General features: G+C 41.5%; 1 protein-coding gene across 10 annotated transcripts in view; it reads left to right on the forward strand.

The window, feature by feature from the left end:
* ROBO2 (roundabout guidance receptor 2) overlaps positions 1 to 17,619 on the forward strand; it is a 974,141-nt gene that overhangs the window by 530,744 nt on the left and 425,778 nt on the right. The window lies entirely within an intron of this gene.

Here is a 17,619-nt window from a genome sequence, read left to right on the forward strand (position 1 = left end):
AATTATTCTCAGCTAGCAGGATCCACGATTAGGCAACTAGGGCAAGTTGACTTGTAAAAGTTGGATTACACCATTTTTAATTTGAACTTTGAGGTGTTGGTCATCCCTTATGTGACTTCCTAGGGACTAAAACTCTTGGGTAATACAATGTCAGAATGTGGGAATTTCCTTAATAGGTTGTTCTGATTGGGCCGCAGCAGAGAAATTTAGCATACACACATTCCTGTTAGGAATTCACCGTGAATACTGTGGGATACTGCCATTCTGTCTATTTGAGGTTCAGTTCTTGGCAGCTTACAGTCCTTCTGTACGGGGACATTATAGATTCATGAAAGATCTTTTATTGGAGCATGTGTTTTTGGGAGTGAAAATCTAACATCTATAAGAACCGGAAGCCTGAATTTCATTAAGTACCGTACAACTAAGTCACCCACCTTCCCTAGTGGGGACAGTGTCCTCTAGGTAGCTTTGTAGACATCCCTTGCTTGGGAATTGCAGTTCTTTTAGGTCACCTGTGCTCGATCAACCATCACCTTAAAATCAAAGAACATTCCACTGGCAATGTTCTTGCAGAGCATTTCACCATTTAACTTTGAGACACTTTTGATCCGGATGGCACATCATCAAACTGCCTTCATGATGCTGACTTTCTACGCATATGGCCACCTTCTGTGCACCATCTTCACCAAAGCTCTCATTAAGTTTGTCATTGCCTCTAGTTGAGATGCATCCTCAAGCCTGCCTAGACTGCCAATGAATTTGGTCGCAAGACATCAATTACCAGTCTCCTAAGAGACTAACATAGTCATTTTGTTGACTTCATGATACTTCCAAGCCATAATGTGTATGCTCCCCCAGGCCCCCGACCCCAGCAAAGGCCATTGTGAGAATTGTTAGACTCACTGAGATATTTTAAATAACCAATCGAGTTACAAGGTTTATTTCCTGATTGCCTACATGTTTCCCTCTGATACCCACAGTGTTCAGTTTAGGGGCCTGATTGATGGAACATCCAATTGAAAAAAGGTTTATAAATCAGGATCTAGGAATCAATAAACTGAATTATTTCTGTGATTACTTTACAGCAATGGGTGTTTAGTGTTTTTCATAATATAGTGGTATAAGTAAGGAATTCACTTTAATAGAAGCTTGCTTCAACATTTTGCTACTTGCAATATAGGGGTAAAATAAGGTACTACATTGACGTTCTGTCTATGGCTAAAACTCAACTTTACCAAATTGTGTGGTATATGTTTGGGCATTGGGCATAGGGCATATACGACTTTGCCTATGGTACTTCTTCTGACCAAACCTGCATTTCACAGCAAATGTGATCAAAACAACACATAATGACTAGGACTTCGAATTGTAGAAAGGGTGATGATGTCACATCTATTTGAGTTCTGCTAACTAATACTTTGACCAATCTTATTCCAAAATTGGAGGCATCACCAGAGAAGGACAGGTTTTATACAATTGTCATTGGATTTTGCATATAATTATATTATCTATTAGTTATTAGAATACATTTGAAGTTTGGTATATTGCGCTTATGAATCTATAACAGATATTACCGTGTGATGTTTACACTTTTTGGGGCATTTTCATCAACAAAACATCCAACAGTAAGGTACTCTAAATGCAATTGTCACTGCATAAAAAAATAATATTAATGTAGTTTTGAAACAACAGTGAGCGTCTACCTGCTTCACTCCACCTAACGAACTGAGCTTCAACCTAGTGGCAAGGGGAGCAGACGAATTGAACAAAGCATATTGAAGTTATATTCCAGAATAGTCTTCGGTGGGACGTAAGAGGGAGAGGGGTGGGAATTTCTCGCCCATAGCAGATTTCTAGAATTACCTCTATCTGTTTTGAACTATTCCATTTACATCCCCACGTTTACCATAATTATCTGCCAACCCCTCCTCCATCTCTTCCTCACATATCCTTTTCTCTACATTCCTTTATTTCCTCACATAGAAGCAAGTTAAAATGCATTTGAAATGCATTCCATAACATGCAGCATAGCAAAATAGGCCTAATTTACAAAATGTTTAGTCACATTGCTCTGCACTAAACCTTTTGTAAATTAGGACCAGTATCTGTTATTATTTAGAATGTTATAATAAATGCGACTCACGTGTCTATGGACATGTTAAATCAGCTGTGAATGATTGGCCTGTTTTACCATCTGTGCATACATGGTTTTAGATATTGCACTTTGCTTTTGATTTCGACCGCTGTCAATTCCATGTCAACATTGAAACACAGATTCGCTTAAACTATTCAAATGGTTAGAATGTGTGGTAGTGTTAGGGGACACATCAATATATATTTAGGAAGGAACACTATATAACTCTATTGAGGCATATCCAAAGGAAACAACATAAGACGCCTGGCGAGTGTTCAACTACATTTTAAATGTATTCTTTTAAACACATTCACGTACCAGTGTTCGTTATAAAAGTCATGCATGTGTATGTATTTCCTTTATAAACATGCAGTTTTACATTTGGATCACCAAGCTCAACTCTTTCCTAAAAATAGTTAAAATGTACTGCTCAGGGAAAAACTTCTTTGGTGTCAACATGAAGGTGTTGGCTCTTCGGCTGCAGATACAAATTTGAATTAGGAGCATTGCATTCTTTTTTTAAAAAATTCGGGAGTAAAATTATGTAAGGGAGTCAAAAACTAATAATTTCCCAAACATTGCATTTTCGGGTGATTAGAAATACATTATAACTCCAAAACAGGTACCTTTCTGTAATCCATACTTCTTTGCACTTAGCAACTCATTTGCATGTAAAGCTGCATTGTTTCCTTAAGGTCTCTGTTTGGATCAGGCAGAAGTCATCATAAAGCACCTTCATGTGGCAATACTATGCTGTAGGCACTGATCCTAACATAAACGTAGTTATATGAGTGGTTGTCTCCTACTTTGTTGTTGCTAGAATTTTGACTCCTTATATTTTTGGGTCTGAGTTTTCCCACTTTCAGTTTAGCTGCAGGGATGTCTGAACTACAACAAATGTACATGCTGAAAGATGAACTTTCAATAGCATCTAACCTAATCATTCAATAGTTACCCCACCACCACAAAATATGCAGGTTACTCTTGCATAGGGGAAACCAAATCCTTCTCTTCTATTGAGTACATCTATCTGCGTAACTATAGATGGGCTCCCTCAGTCACTGCCATAATGCCACTAGGTCTGTGCCGGGAGTGGGAGAGGAGTTACAACGTACTGACACTGCGTAAAGTGTGTTTATGACTCTACCGGTTATGATCGTGAGGTCTGCTGCATTTGGCTTTATTTCCGGAACTGTTTTGATACTGCTCGCTCATTCTGACAGACTCAAAGATATTTGCTCCACCTGTTCTGAAAATAAAGTCCCACCCACCTTCACTAAATACGGCAAACACAACAAGTTAACAGTTTGCACACAAACAAAGAAAGACTTCACTGGCATTAGTTTGCAGGTCTTTTGCACATGCAAAATGTGGGGAAGGTTTGTTAAGCGACATCTATTTGAGGGGTTAAGGTTACACATGAGCAAGTAAAGGATTGTGCCTGATCAGTCACTCCATGCACCACAAACCCACAATTATAACGTTGTTGTTATTATTATTATTATTATTATTATTAGTATTATTAGTAGTAGTAGTAGTAGTAGTAGAAGTGTTAGTGTTATTATTAAAGGTGATTTGTACAAAGCTTCTACAAGACACCTCCAGATTCTTAGCTCTCGACCCCATATTTCACGGCATCCCATGTTGCCATGGCAAGTGAGCTGCCCTGGAGCAACCATCCTGACCTTTTTCTCTCCTTTCAATAAAGAAACTAGAATACTGTTGAATGCCCAAGTAATTAGTACATATTGTAGACCTGAAAACTGAGGAATAGGGAATAATTTCATTTCCCCTGGGTTAGAGAATTTGGGAAAGTGTGAAAGCTGGGATTAGCTCTGATTTCACAGTCAAAACCATAGCCACTAGGCCACAGATGCCTTCCTCAATGTGTAAACATGCAGCGGATATTTCAGAGACATTATTCAAAAGATGGATGTCACAATTTTATTTTGTGTTGGGAAATGACATGAGAACTTTTAACACCTGTGTCTTCCACCCAGTGGTCGAAATGAGCGGGAACGCTCGGGACCAGCGTTCCACTACTTAATTTTTTTTTACTGATAACAGTTCCACTACTTTTTTCACACTTCTCCACTTTAACACCCAATAGCAGCTCCAGTTAAAATCACATATGTTTAAACGCAATTGGCTGTCAACGAGCATGACTGCAGCTCCTGAACATTGTGTTGCACGTTGCTCCCTTCCCGCCTACTCTGTCCCCTGCCTGGGTCACAGCTCCACTACTTTTTTGTATACACTTCTACCACTGCTTCCAGATTGGGGAACTAATATGGCTTATTTTTTTCGTTTCAAGAGTTCATATCGTAAGATCTTTATTAAAACAAAAAACACGTCTTTTCCACATTGCTTTCTTGGTTGCATGTGCATGCATGGTCTGCGTTTCTGTGTCAGTAAAAAGCCCCACGATTTCTTCTGGCATTTCAATATCTTCTAAAGCTTTCTTCAAGCCAGTAAGCAGTTCCGCAGACTGCCGGTAGCGCAAGATGACACCGCGACAGAAACGAGCCAGTGATCCGTAATAGGCAGCAGCAGTCACCAGTGAAATTGCACCGTCCCCGAATGAATGGCAGCCTGTCATCCGTGCGCAGAAAGTGAGGTCCCAGGGAAAGTTCCCAGCCCCCCCCCCCCATCACCTCCACTGAACAGGAAGAGATCCCTTCGCCTTTGGCAGCCGGCAGTGTAAATATTTCTCTCTTTGCTGTTACATAGAAGCAGAAGATTGTCGGCGAGGACGCAAGACAATCCTGCCAGAATCAAATGGCGGTTGCCTTTTAGAAGCACACAGTAGCAAATAAAAGCAGCGCGTTATATCAAGTAAACCCGCAGGCCTATATCATGGTCTGAAAGTCTAACAGTAAAAGGCATGGCTGCCTAGGTGTGCTTAGTTTTTCTCAACTGCAGGCGTGGATTACTGCATAGAATGCCATGTATTTCTTTCTACGTGAATTAATCAATATATTAGGAGTGTGTATATTTCTGCAATTTAGCAATATCCCTTCAGTGTGCCCTAAAACGCGTTGGTTCCAACTGCGCTGCAAATCTGGATTTCGTTTTAAACCATTTCAATGTAAAATTATCCTAATTAATATTGAAATTCTAAAGTAACGGCCATGAATCAATGCTCGCAGAAACATCATGCCAGGGAATGGCTGAACAAGGGACTTCTGGAAGGGTTCCTAATTGCACGGGCTAATTCAATTCACCTCATTAGCCGATAGGTCAGACAGAAATATTGATAGTTAAAAGAAAAATTAAGACTTCCTAGATGTTCAAATTATTCCGTTTAAAAATGATTGGCTGGAGCCATACACATGACATTTCCTTTAATTGTCATGGCAACAGAAAATGGATTATGGCTTTCACCGTTAGAGTCACAAATCTGTTTCCTCTGACAGATGACCTGCTTCCTCGGTGAATCATCTAGAGTTAAATTCCATATTTGGCAAAGGAGGAAATGTATTTTGTGTGCAGTTCGATAGATCATTCAAGCAGAGAAAAGGTTGGTTTGAAAGTCATGGTAAGTTCACGCATCAGTGACTCCAGTTTAAGTGCCAGGTTATTATGTAAGTGCCAGGCTATTATGTAAGTCTATGAAAGTCCTAAAGACATGAATGTTGCTATCAGAGAATGTTAAAGCTTGTTCCTCCAGTGTGACCTGGATGGGAGAAAGCAATAGCCTTTTCCCACATTATCCATGAGCTAGATGCAAGTTAACCTCTGATTTGCTCCTCGTACATGCCGACATTATCCATTCAATTCAGGAGACATTAGTCCTATCCTGGATTTCTGTTTGCATTCTGGGGGTTGTAGTCCTGGATGTCCCCATAATAAACCCAGGACTACAAGTCCCAGAATGCAGAGTTAAAACCAGAGCATGACTATCTCTCCCGAATGGAAAGGATAATGTTGGCAGGCATGTCAAGTTGGCAGCTCTGAATTGTGTATTTGACTTTATGGCTGTTGATGGATTTAGGTTTGTGTGTCAGAAGTGATGTTTAGAGGAAGACACTTAGGCACATTCAACCTCTCTGACCTCAAAGTGCATGGTAGATCCCATATTGAGACTCACACTTATTTATGAGTAACTGGTTATCCACAGGGCCGCCGATCAGTGGTAGGGGCCATATTGGATGTTGCCGTGTGAGCTCGGATCTGATTATTCATCTTCCACCAGGTTACACGTATGAGCGTTGTGGGATAGTGACAGTCGAAACATGGCCAAACCTGGTGGGTGACAGGTGGTAACAGCAAACGTGATGTCATGTTTGCTTGTTAGCACCTGAGTTTTATTTCAAGGTATCAGTCGGATATTGAGGGACTTCTTGTTGGCACTGGCATATGCTCCAAATTCAAGTGTACCTTTGAAATGGGTCAAGAATAGTCACACTGCTCATCTGGACCCATCAAGTTGAGGTCACTGGGGAGTTGATGTGGATGGTCAGGGCTTGGTTAATGGGACAGAGTAGAGCAGCAAGGCCATGCTGCTCTACCTGACCCTGTAACAGTTCAACCCCGGTGCTGGTTTAAAAGGAGGACTGATTGCTCTGTTCAGCGAAATGCATCCTCAGTGGGACACTGGTAAAGTATAAAGCTGTAGTATCAAATGGCACATTTGTTCTTAAGCAATGGGCAAGGTTTGATGAGAGTATACCTTTGGGGCAACTCTGTTGGGTGTACATTGAGTAAAACTGCAGTAATTAGAATTATTATTTTAGTGTTTCTGTTAATATTTTTGTTCATTCAAACAGACTCAAAGGCTTCAAACTAAAAACTTAAAACAAACATTCACAATTCATTCGAGTTACTTTACTATTCAACATGGTTATTCCTGATGTTAGCAAATGTAATGCTATTTAAACCCTTCAGATCAAGATCACTCTGTGTCGACAATGTTCAGCTTTTGTGTTTCCCAACATTGGATCACTCGCATAACCAATACTTTAGCAATTCCCGCCATATTATGTGCCCAACATTCTTTAATGTCCATGTTTCTGATTGGTTGAGGGAGCATGTTGGCAAATTGTTCCCGTTTATCAGATAATGCCCTACACTCCATGATCATATGGAGCAGAGGTTCTGTCTGTTTGTCATGATTACAAAATCTGCAAAATTTCTCGTCTTTTGTGATTTGATGGGTATGAGCCAGGTATTCGCGAGTAGGTAGCACGTTCAATCTTAGTTTTAGGTATATATATCTCTAATATGATGATCTGGAAATTGTTTCAAGTATTGAGGCAATTCATTAAGTGCTTGCACATCCAAGTAAGAATGTATTTTCATTTTGTACCCTGATTTAATTTTTTGTGTATTAGTCCAATCAGTAATTAGAATAAAGGCAACACTGACAAGATTCAACAAAGCAGAAATATTCAATTAAGGTAAATCCCCATTCTAGAGCTAAAAAGCCATTGATCACACCAGCAATACTTGTTTTGACTACTTCAGTGCCCTCATTCTGGCAAAGTATGTAAGCATTGGAATTTTCAAAACATTTATGCCAAGCCAGAAATGTGCATTGACCTTAACCATTTCTGCCAGTATCCACTTTTGGATTAGTAAATTAGCATTTATTTATGATTACCATACAAGCTCTCCGGGAAGAGAATGCAATTAACTCCTCACAAGTTCTCCATACGTACCAGGGCACTTCCAGAGGACATGCTCTGACGCGATGTTGACGCAAGTGCAAATGCAACCGAAATGGTCAGAAGGTAAGCACAGAGAATGGATTGCACAAAGCAGAAAGTGAAACTCTGGGTTAGTTCCTGTTGCAGATGGAGAGCATTCCCAGGGAAACTCATCAATCACAGCAGATACACTTTATTTTGCCCACTTCCTTTGCACTTTTCGGGCAAACTCTTCAGGCCTTGTCTATGAAACAACATAAACCCTGAGCTGGGGGGCATTACTCTGTCATGTAATGCAGGTAATGCCCCAGGGCTCCAGTTACAAGCCCGAGCGAAGTGAAGGCCTTAATGAAGGTCCCACGTCATTACCTGGTGTGGTAATGCCCCCTCAGCTAGTAGTGTATTGCTATTAGTATGCTGGGTGTACTTCCCAGAATACTTATTGCAATGGGGTGATGGTCTTGCAGCCACACGCAAACCGGAAGTCTGATGCCGAGTGGAAGTCTGATACCGAGTGTGGCCTGAAAAAGGCTGTGCCCATCATTTGGAGAGATAATAGACCGTTCACTTTGTGAACAAATTGTATGTATGGCATCCATGTTGGAGTTATAAGAAGTCCCCAATGGAGAATAAGGACTACATTTACTGAATCAAATCGAAATGCGCAAAGTTGATGTCGGACATCAGGAATTTGGATAACGAAGATCGAGGAGGCGTGCATTTATACAGCGTTTCAGACAATAGAGCCAGAGGCTGCAGAATATGTGGATGCAGAAAGAAAGTGGTGGAGGTGGCTGTTGTGGTGAGAGAAGACACAATGGAATGCTGGAATGGCTGGCGTGTGGTTCGAGAGTTGTGTGGGGGAAAGATGGATTTACCGGATGGTAAAGCCTGTGAGGTGACCAATGCGATGATTTAGGAAAGTTCTTCATGTGACACCGTGGGACTAATGTCTAAAATCCGACCTTGGTCATACCACAGTGTGGATGGTGGTAAACCATCAAGCCCATTCCTGCACAGAATTCACAGGTATGCATCCTGGGATAAAATATTACAGCTGGCGTGGTAGAAGAATTGGTTCCTGTGGATCCCCTATGACAGATCAAAAAGCCCATCATTCACATCATTGGACCCTTGCTTAACTAGGTGTCTCTTAAAGTGACTTGAAATATTAATAACATATTTTGCAGTAAACATAGCAGTGCTGTCCCCACAACACCTGTCCGAAATTATAAATCATTTTTAAGATGTCCTTCCCATTTTGCATTTAGAGTTTCTGTGTTTCTTTAAATATTGTGCCACTTGTGTGTTCTTCATCACTCTTCTTTAGAGAAATATGTAATTAATAGTTCTTGGTGGAGCACGTTTCACTTGATTGAATGCAAACCATGGGGTGTACCTTGGAGACGGAAACAGTGGAATTCTGAATTCAACCCAGAGGCCCTGATTCATGGGAAAGTATGCAGAGATCCTGCAAAGGCTGCGCGCCCAGAACGCCTCTGTGCAAGCCTGCACGTAGAAGTTATTCTGCGCGCTCTGCTTATTCATGCCATTTTTGCGCAAAGTGTCCATATACGCAAGTCTCTGCAGGAACGCCCCAAACACGCCCCCACGCTAAGTAAAAAGAGCCAGATACAGTTAGCTTTGCATTCTCCTAGGACGAGAACACATGCACCCTTGAACGAGTGTGTGGGGTCCCCCGGAACCAGGTCTCACCTCGGGGACACTGCACAGTGACACCCTTAACTATTACCGGCACCCCGGCAGCATGACTGCACATTGACAAAACTCTTGTAAAACTTGAAAATCTGCGTGCGAAACACTGTAAACTTCTTCATGCACCCCGCTACACTGCGTATGCACACCCCTACGTTAGTTACGAACCACATCTGCATGCACACACCTTAAATACGACATGCAATCTCACCACGCATAGGTGATTCCTATGCACAAGTTTCTGTATGCCTGCCTTTGGGTGGCAGATTGATTGACTGCTTTGTGTGAGCCTTTCCCGTACAAGAACTTGCAAGGTCAGATCCATGAATACGCTTCATTCTGCGTATTTGTGCGTGTGCATTGGACTGCCTGCGGCCCATCCCTCGTAACGCCCACATGTTCTTCGCATTTTCCGTGTTCCGCCCCCTACTCTGGCCTCTGCGCAGGCCACGCCCACACTCTGCAAGGTATCTGCGCAGGGCGAGGACTGCACACAGGATGTAAAAGTCCTGTGCATTCGTTTCCATAAATCGACAAACGTCAATTTGCATGCGGTTTAGCACATAAAGTCCCTATTTACTGTGCAGAAAATTCCATGAATCTGGCCCTAAATTGGCAAGATGGAATGATTCCGAAGAAAGCAGTGTTCTTCAAAAGATTTCAAGCACCTCAGGTTTCTTCAACACGCAGTGCAGCAGGACTCAAAAAGACGACATGTTCCTGGCCCGTGAAATCTCTAACCCACTTGTCTACAAAACAAATGACAGATGAAAACATCTTTTGCCTATGGAATCAAGAACGTTAGCAACTTTTATGAAAGAGGGAACTACAAAGCATCTGAGCTGTTAAGGAGCTTGCATGCAGCCAAACTCATTTTGAGATGCTTTCGAATATGTGACCAACCGTTGTGCATAAAGCAAGCCACCACCAGACTCCACCGCATTCCAATGTTGTGTAATAAACTCGCATTAACATTAACTAGGTAAACACATTGCATTATATTAAACCTGCATCACGAGTGTGTGGATTTGAGTTTGCATGTCATCAGTGGTGGTGGAGAAGTGGTATGGGACAGTGGGTATGAGGAAGTTCCTCCTCCCAACATGTGTAGACGTATTTAGAACAGAGGATGGTTTAAAGAGGGGAGGGACATATGCATGGGCCTCCCCTGCAAGCACAGAGTGGATGAACAGGGAATAGGACCAGAGTGGTAGCGGGGTTTACCCCCACATTCAAAGGGTGATGTGGCAATGTGCAATTTCTTTCGTACAAGGGCATGTCATACAACAGTAGGATGCCGTCCATAGACGCCAAAGGTTAGTCCCTTAAACTGAATCATCGTTGCCATTGTTTTTACTCGAGGTGTGCGTAAAAGTCACACCCAGAAAAATAATAAATAACATAAAAACAGGAAACTGAACAGCATATTGTAAACGTTTTAAAAGCAAGCAATGCCAAATATTGTCCCGATATTTTGGGGAAAAGGACAAAAGGGTTATTCCTTCACAGAGCCCCATAGATCCCATAAAGGTGCATGGCAAGAATGTTTCCACGTGCGGCGCCTTGTGTGGAAGAACCCGTGCCGTGCATTTTCTGTTTATCAATGGACAGCTGGACAAATGAGTCTTCATTTAGACAGAATACAGAATAAACCATCCATTCCTTTTTTTTCCATCTTCAGAAGCTAATACATCTAGGGCCTGAAGTACAAGGCGTTTTTCAATGGGAAAATCCCATTGAAAAAAAACATTTTTTTGCAAATCAAGCCTGCACTGTTCAACAAGGGCTGGCAGTCTCCGACTGCTTATTTACAGTAAACTTTTTTTATTCCCGAACTCCAAATCTTTCAAGATGCCAGAATTTTCCAATACTACATTTCTTTTTGTACTTTCAGTATTGTGCTATCACGTAGAGGAATCATTATTGTGTCATGCCGTTTTGAAAACAAAAGAAAAACAGCTTAGCTGGCCTAATCAATATGCAAAGTGTATTCTTCAGTTCTGCTATTTTAAGCCTTAAAGGGAATGGGAAAGTAGGGATTAGCATGTGTAAACAATGATGCCTTAGATGGCTTGCCCGCTGGCCCCGGGTCTCTCCATAGATCCAGCAGAGTTTACCTTCTGTATCAGTAGTTAATTAAGGTGAAACATGAGGTAATTAGGGCTAATCCTGGCGCTTCCCTGCTGGCCCATTGCCTTGGAGGCTTCCCCCAGAAACCAAACCTTTGATTGTCCGTTGGGTGAAAAATATACATTGTCTAAGCGCCCTGATAAAGTGTGTATTACCCTTCGAATATATTTGGTATCTTTAAAGGGGGGGATCGTGAAGCTGATTTTGTCATTTCACACTGATTGGAATTATTATGTGTGTTCGCTCTCTTGTGTACATCTGTAGGTTGAGGCAACTTTGCACAAGGGCTGCTCTGTAATTGACAGGGGATTAATGGATTACATTTGCCCGCGCACTTGTTACCAACAGCCGGGAAAAGCCTGTATTATTGTAAAGCTTAAGGTTCCACGAGGCTGAGTGGCTTTACACAGCCCTGTAATACAAGGATTTCTGCGCATTTCTGGCTGTGCTATGCAAAATGGGCATAATAGCCCTTGGAAGCGATCCCACGGAAAACTACCTGAGGTGTTGCTCGTTGAGTGAATTGCATTCATCACAACGCAGTGAGCAGGCTTGCTGTGCAGTAACACATCTGTTCCGCCTGCAGTAAACATTACAAATGATTGCCAAGAAATACAATTGTTTGTATCACTAGCTTGACTTTTAATTTAATTTGGCTATTTTGACAAAAACTTTTATTTTAACTTGCACAGACATAACATCATAGTTTGACATTCAATTATCAACGTTATCGTCCTTTTGTTTCACAGCAAACGGATACACTTCCATACAATATTGCAGTGTTTCTGAGTCCCCATCTCTCACGCATTTATCAGACAAATATTGCTTATATGTGCTCCAAATGTCGCTGGGGCGGCTGTGTAAGGCTAGTAATCCAGCATATACTTCTTCACAGTCATTGGCCCATGTCATGTCTCTTTCTCAATCATTTTTCGTGGGTGGTTCTGAACATTTTCAACGCATCAATACTGTCCGCTTTGCGAGTATCAAACTTAGATTAAGCAATTTACGCCAAGTGGGGTTCATTTGACCCACTGTACCTAACATGGGATGGTTCCTAAAATATTTTTTTTTCATTTTTGAAAAACATTTTTATGTGACGGTATAAAGCCCGCCAACACTATGTTGCAAAGAGATCCAAAGGTGCAAGTCATAACAACACATACATATATTGGGCCATCCATTGTGTCTTAACGCAAATTGGGCATTTGCTATTCATTGACATCTTAATGGAGACTCTGGCACCTGCAATTGAATGGGTTATTTACTTGAGTAACTTACCACGGAAGTGTATGATTTATACTCTGTTGTGTAATGCCACCAGGATACACAAATCAACACGTACACTTGTGTCTGTCTTTTTTAGTGTAACCAGAACCAATTGGGCCTCTTCAGTAATATTGAGTGCTTTGTGGACCTGATTGGCAGTTCATTTATGAAGGACATCCTCTCATTAGGTTAAGTGTTATCCAAGGCATGCCTCAATTTGATTCTTACATTTTGTTGGAAACATTTCCCCGTGAATACTTGTTTTACATTGTGGAGTGCTCTTTGACGATCAAAACAATTGTGATCTACTATTAGCAGCCACATTTAAGCCGCCAGCCAATTAAGCGACAAAGAACACAGACAACACCAATGAAGGGCAGTGTTCCATCTTAACTACTGGTGCCTTTTCTTCAGGTCCACCATCTTGAATTTGGTCACATGTACTACTGTCACACTTATGTCACCCAGTATCAGGGTGGAAGAGAGTCAAAAGATACCCCTATTCAGAGACGCAATGTAGCTAGGTCCAGGATTCAGCATAAGCTAGCTATCGTAAATACTAGCCAAACAAACTAGCCCAAGAAGAAGGATCACAAGAAGGGGGATTATGAATCCATAGAAACAGTTTTTATTAAATCCTAGACAAACATCTAAAATATGAAGGCCTACTAGAAGGGATATTAAAATATACAAAAAAAGGAAATCCAAAAAGGTACAATTTCACAATTAGCAGTACATTAATGGTTCCCCCCAGATTAATCACCAGGTAACCATGTAATATTATCTTCTAGATACTAGCCAGCACAGGACCCTCAATCAAAATCACCAGTACTACAGACTGAGTCCTTTCATTCAATCTAATTCAAGAGATGACACAAGCCAGGTAGGTCCTGGATCTGCAGCATCCTTTTACTCTCAAAGCAATGAGTCTATTTTACGGTCTTCCCCACCTGACATACATCATGTCATTTTTCCCATAGGTATATCTCTCTACCTTGTTTCATCAACTCTTACCTGATGACAGTTCGGTCCTGTCAGACAACTGGCCTTCACCTTGCAACATCTGTCAGATAACCCTGCTCCGAACTAGAAACACCAATTGTTTTGTGTGTAGTTGCTGATTAGACATTCCTCAGCTACACTAGAAAGTCTGGCCATCTGGTATTACCAAGTGAAGGCGGAGGATTTAGCAGCTTGAAGAGTTAAGCAAGTTGACAGTAAGCCAAACAAATATTGCAAACGAAACAATCCAAGGAATCAATAAGACGTGCACAATTAGCAAGACAAACAATATGTATAACATGTAATATGCCCAAGATGGTCAGTCACCTCGTAGAACTGAAAAACTGCAAACGCTTTTGACGCACTCCTCCCAGTTTACCATTTGTAGAGACGAAAACCACAAAACAAAATTTGTTACAAATATCAAGTACTTGATCCCACAATCCCCATTGTCTAGCCCTTATACAGAAATCTAAACACAACCCATGCAACCCAAACCCATTGGTCAGTAACCCCCCCACAACCATTGAAATGCCAACTACAAGTTACCTAATTGTGTAGTCAGAAACAATATTTAGTTTTGATTGACATCATTTTTGATATAACGTTTGCTACAATGGCCTTTTGCCATCGCCCAGGACAACCTCATGATGTGCATGCCCACCAAGATGACCCAATCCTGAAGCAAGTGTGAACAGTGAAGTCAGTACCCTGTGGAGACAGGATGAACACAATACTAATTTCTCATGAGACCATTCAACTTGGGATCCCTCAGAAATGCTCAGCCCTTCAGTTGTACATTTGGAAACACATCATGGACTCCCATCTTCAAACACGTTACTTTCCTAGCACACATCCTCCCGTATCTCTGTCAGGGAAATAGGTAGTTTCGTACAAATCGCAGACGAGGTGCTTCTCTTGAGGAATAATGTCTCAAATGTATTTGCTCTATTTACCTGTCAGCTGCAGTTCCAATGGTCCTACCACTTCTCATTGGGGCACTATAACAACAACCTTGTTTAAGACACTAGCTAAATCTTGCCTCCAGGCCTCACACCGAAAAGTGTCCTTCACTGCTATTACATGTATCTAATGTAGGGAGCATTGTGTTACCTATCGCCTCCCTGAAGCATCTGGGAACAGCTAGGTCTTGCAACAATTAGCAATCTTTGTGTAGCACATCACCCTCCCTCCAAAGCCCTGGTCTTCTGAACACGCACTAGTGGGGGTAGGGGGCAGAAATAAAGTCTAATTAAATGAACAGGACCAAAGCTCAGAAATACAGCCTAGTGCTTTTTATTGCCAGAGAGCTGCACATTCTAACTAGGCCTAGTTCATGATGGCAGGGCAGGGCTAATGTGGCAGGTGGCTCTTATGTTAATAAAAAACACAATATCTAACCTACTTAATGTTTGCTCTACCTGGCACTTCAGCCATACTCGACACTGTCAAAAAGCTTGTTCTGCTACAACATTGTCCCAATCCAATTCTCTCCACTGCAACAAAGACATAGGGCCTCATTACACGGTAGGCGGTAAACCATGACGCTATTAGTGCCATGGTTCATGCCGGTAATTTACCGGTACCACCTTGGAGGAAAGGGGAATTACCGCCCTATTCCAAGGTTGGGAAGGCGGTAATTCCTCCTTCCTCCATTGCCCTTCCCCATTTCCATTTTTGCCCCATAGGGCATAATCGGAATGGGGAAGGCGCTAATTACGGTACCACAAATTGCGGTACCGTAATTAGCAACCCGGTCCCTTTGCGGGTTCGTTTTGTAACGCCTGCTAAAAGCAGGCATTAATGTACCAACCCGCAAAGGGACCTCGTAGTAAGGCGGTAAGGGTTTACCGGTACCGGTAAAATACCGGTACCGGTAAACCCTTACCACCTACTGTGTAATGAGGCCCATAATCTAATTCAGTGATGCTCACTAGGAAACCCGTGTAGTGTCATAGGCCTACATGCTAAGTGTATCTTTTGCTGGCCCTCATTTCAACATGTAATACTTTCTAGAAAGTGCCAAAACTAAGTGCAATTCACACATAAACACAAATGTTAAAGCAAATGACAAAAATACTGACACTTATTGAACAAGCTGTTCTTGCTAATAGAATTATGCAGCCTGAACCTCCTAACAGGTTTGGGAGGTTGCACTGGCATGCCAGCACAAGCTTGATGCATAGAGGAAGCAATGCTTGCAGAGGGGTGTTCACTGTTTCTATGCTGTAAGGTGTGGATTAAATTACTAGATACCCAGGGATTGCCTCGGTCTACTACATCCTAATGTCAGGAACGTTTTGTTTCTCTATAATACTTGCATGATACTAGCTGTATCTAGTGTATCATATGATGATTTAGTGCTCTAGTCTCTCTGACTCTACATGCAGTATCTCTATCTCACTCTCTCTCTCCTGTTCTCTTTTCCTTCCAGTGTGTTCTGGGATGCACTCACTGTCCCTCTCCTCTTGGTAGGCACGAGCCAATTAGTGGCCAGCACACATTAATCATCCCACAAAAAAATTAGATAATTGATGTTAATCTTAGTGTAAACTTCCTTATCAAGAAGCAAGAGAATATTGAGAGACAGAATTATGTTAATTCCTAGCAAACAAAGCTATGAATAGGACATTACTAAATTGTACTAACACTGTAAACTGGTCTGCTTACACATTTTGCAATGTTCATATCTATGATCACTTGCAATATAGTTATAAACAGATTGCTACACTTGCTTACTGAGAAAGGCACAGTATCGACACCTAGACTAACTGTTCAAATAAATTCCAATTTAAAACAAACCTGTTAGAATGAGATAAGTTGCAAATGGTACCAGTGTGTAAAATAACGACATGTCTTTATATATGGCCCATATACATCTGATAGAAGGTCTGTATGCTTGAATCACAGATTACAGAATACACACTGAGCTGGTGCTCATGTATTTGTTCACACCACTCAGCTTAACATTAAAGTGTTTCTATCCATGAATGACCTGAACACTTTGAGACAGCCTTAGAGTTTAAATGTCATGATGAAATGGCTGCACCATTGGCCACTCCATTGTGGTGCAAGAGTTGTCTTCCCCCTTGTTACTGGAGATAATGTTCCCTCTACCCAAAACCAGGAATCTTGCTGAAATGTTCAAAGAGGAAGGGCTGTGAGGGAAAGCAGGGTCTGAGAGTAAAGCTGTCTATGTGCATTCACATCATGCTCATAATACAATGTACCAATACAAATGTCCCAGTACATTGTAGCTTTGAGAACATTGTTATTCTCTTAACTGTGGGAATTGGAAAACGTTCTAAAATGTCTATTAAGACTACTGTATGCAGGATCAAAGACCTTCCAGGGTATTCCGACTGATTATTGGTATATTTTGAAGGTTTGAAAGTCATACATGATAATATTCGACCTGGTTTTCCAAGTGAATGGAGAGTGACCACTACTTACAGCTTTTAATCCACTGAAATGTTAGTGTGGGATGCCAAGCACTGGAACTTAGTATCTATCTTTCCAACTAATGAACCCCACACTGCTGTGTCTCTTATAGAGGCAAGCACAGTGAGGCCACCAATAGTGGCCGCTAGGCACTGCACAAAATGACCTACATTACATTACGTGTCACTAACAAGACATCCAAAGACATCCAAGTGCAGCTGCACACCTCTATTCTGACCGACTTCAGTATCTGCACATATCCCATCACCAAGACAGCCA

Source organism: Ambystoma mexicanum, chromosome 7p, assembly GCF_040938575.1.
Source record: "Ambystoma mexicanum isolate Mex_15411 chromosome 7p, UKY_AmexF1_1, whole genome shotgun sequence".
Classification (NCBI taxonomy): domain Eukaryota; kingdom Metazoa; phylum Chordata; class Amphibia; order Caudata; family Ambystomatidae; genus Ambystoma; species Ambystoma mexicanum.